Consider the following 3,387-nt stretch of genomic DNA (forward strand, 5'->3'; position numbering starts at 1 on the left):
GTATTTTCAGTAATGTTATGTTCATGTGAAAGCTGGACAGTGAATAAGGAAGACCATAGAAGAAATGATGCATTTAAGTTATAGTATTGGAGGAGAATATTGAAAGTGCCATGGGCTTCCAAAAGAACAAACAGATCTGTTTTGGAAGAAGTGCAGCTCCAAGTGCTCCTTGGAGGTCTGGATGAGCAAACTTCGTCTCTCATACTTCGGACATATTGTCAATAGGGATCAGCTGCTGGGGAACATTTTCATGTTTGGTAAGATGGAGGGTCAGAGAATGAGAGGGAGACCGCCAGCAAGATGGATTGGCAAATTGGCAGCATCAATGGGTCAAAGCGTTGCAACAATTGTGAGGTTGGACCAGGACCTGACAGTGTTTTGTTCTTTTGTGCATAGGGTTGCTATGAGTTGGTACCGACTTGATGGCACCTAACAACCACAACAACGGCTTGTTATTCTAAATATAAAAATAATGCAGCAAAAAAATTAATAACTAATTATATCTCATATGTTTTACAATAGATAACAGAAAGACAGTGTTTCATATTTTAGTATTTTAAAAAATGCTTTTCATTTGCTATTATCCTATTTTAGATAATAGGATTATAAACTTTATCCTACTTTATTTATTTATCTTACTTTATTTATACATGATCATAGTAGAAACTTATTCAGATATTACTACACCTCCATAAATAACACTGAATTTCTGTTGTGGCACTGTAGGATAGGCAAACATATAGCAAGGCTGGTTTGTACTGCAAACTCAGCAGCTGCTCATTGGAGACCCTATGTAGGGTAGTTATGAGTCAGGACCTACTCAATAGCACTTAACAACAACAACAATATATACATTATTTTAATTCCATTTTTGTTCTACAAACTTCTTGAAGCCTCCGAGTATAATTTAATGCCTAAAATTATTTTATCATTTATGCTGCTATTCCATATTATAAAAAAAAATTATTTCCAATTTTTCATATTCTTTGCTCACATATATAAATATATTTAAATTTTAGACTCCTGGATTTACCAAGACAAAATTTATAATTTATTTCTTAAAAATTTTTTGCATGATATGGATGCCAATAAAGGCAGTGATTTAAATACGAACATCAACAGGGGTGATACAACATACACTTGTTATTACTTCTATTTTGGAGACGAGGGACATTAAGTATATTATCCAAGCTTAAACAGAGGTTGGGTAAGCTGAAGTTTGTGTTCTGAATGTTAACCCACAATGCTATATTATTTCTTCTGTTTCTCCACATCCTCATGATTTAAAAATATGATAGATGAATAAGTTAAAATAGCATATGCTCTATTTGATAAATAGTAAGCAATTACTAAGTCTCAGCTAGTGTTGTTACTTGGAATGCATCCATGTACAAAACAGACACAGATCTCTATTTTTACAAAGCTCACATTTTAGGAATAAGAAAATGTAATTTACATAATAGAGTACATTACATATTACTCATATGCTAAAATGTAGTAAACAATATCTACGAAAACAACACTTTAATAGGGTATGAGAAGGGGTTTAAAGGAATGGCAATTCAATGTGTCAGAGCAAGAAAACTTTAGGCAAAGTGTTGAATAGCCTGAGGTCCCAGCTAAGGGAGTAGCTAGTATGGCAGAAGGAACAAGTTGGAGGAAAGGTCTCAAGACTGAAATGTCTTTGGTGTGTTCAAGAAGCAGCAAGATAGCCAGAGTGGGCATGGTAGAAGAAAGGAAGAGAGGCTTATAGATACATTATGAATGGCAGGGGAGTTTATGAAGCATCTTTTAGGCCTTTGTTCCTTTGTTGGCATTTTGGGTTTTACTCCTCATGAAATAGAGAGCCATTATATGGTTCCTAGCTAAAGATTACTGATTTTACTTGCATCGATGATGACTAGTGATGTTGACTATCTTCTTTTGTAACAGGTTTTTCCTCTTCTATGAGTTGTACATGGGAACCTTTTATTATTTGGGAGGACTTTGATGAGTATAAGGAGTCCTGGTGATACTATAGGATAAGCACTAAACTGCAAAACAAATTAACACAGTTCAAGCCCACCAGCTGCTATGTAGAAGATAAGGTTTCTGCATTGTACAGATTTACAACCTCAGAGCCCACCCCTGCAAAAGGTCACGGTGAGGTGGAATGGACTCCATGCATTGGGTCGGGTTTGGGTTTGTTTTGCTCACCATCTAAGGCACTCTACATAAGCTCAAAATGCAAAGTAGGTCTATTAGCATAATACAGAATAATTTGCAGATTCAGAAAGAGTTGAATTTTCAGAGTTCAGATAGAACAAGTACCTTGGTGGTTCTAAGGATAGCAAGAGCAGAAACCAAAAAGATGATAAAAACACAGTTCCAAGTGCTTTCCCATTACTTTCAAATTCTAAGGAGAGACTGATTGCTTTACAGGGCCATTTTTCAACTTCTTTGGTTGGGAATTGTTAAGTGCCATTTAGTCTAAGCCAACTCAGAGCTCTCCTGTTATGGTTTCCGATAAGCAGCTAGTGGGTTTGAACCACCAACCCAGTGACTAGCAGTCCAGTGCCTATCGTACCTTACCATGCAAGGTTGGGGCACCATAACTGCCAACATGCCAACAGATTCATGTAAATAAAAATGGGGCTTGTTTTCCAAGGAAAACATATCAATGAGACAAAAACAAAAACTGTCTAGCTCAAAACCTAGTAATTTTAAAAACAATGCCAATAAAGCTCCCAATATTTATATGTTAAAGGTATTTACTTGGCATATTTACTGTAATATAATAGTATTTAACAACGATACAATTAGTTCATAGGTTTACACGTTCCCCTACATTATGTGCCTATACGAAGTGTGATTTACTATATTTTATAACATGCATTCAAGATGTATTGATCATTACTGGTGATTGGAATGCAAAGGTTGGGAACAGAGAAAAGATCAGTAGTTGGAAAATATGGCCATGGTGATAGAAATTATGCTGCTGATTGCATGATAGAATTCTGCAAAATCAATGATTTGTTCATTTCAAATACCTTCCTTAGACAGCATAAGGGATGATTTTACACATGGACCTCACCAGATGGAATACACTGAAATCAAATTGACAACATCTGTGGAAAGAGAAGGTGGAAAAGCCCCATATCATCAGCCAAAACAGGTCAGGGGCAGACTGTGGAACAGACCATCAATTGCTCACATGCAAATTGAAACTGAAGCTGAAGAAAATGAAAACAATTCCACAAGAGCCAAAATATGACGTTGCATATATCCCAACTGAATTTAGAGATAATCTGAAGAACAGATATGATATATTAAACACTAAAGACCGAAGACCAGAGGAATTGTGGCAAGACACCAAGAACATCATACATGAAGAAAGCAAAAAGTCAT

The sequence above is a fragment of the Chrysochloris asiatica genome, unplaced genomic scaffold, assembly GCF_000296735.1.
Source record: "Chrysochloris asiatica unplaced genomic scaffold, ChrAsi1.0 scaffold00117, whole genome shotgun sequence".
NCBI classification, from domain to species: Eukaryota; Metazoa; Chordata; class Mammalia; order Afrosoricida; family Chrysochloridae; genus Chrysochloris; species Chrysochloris asiatica.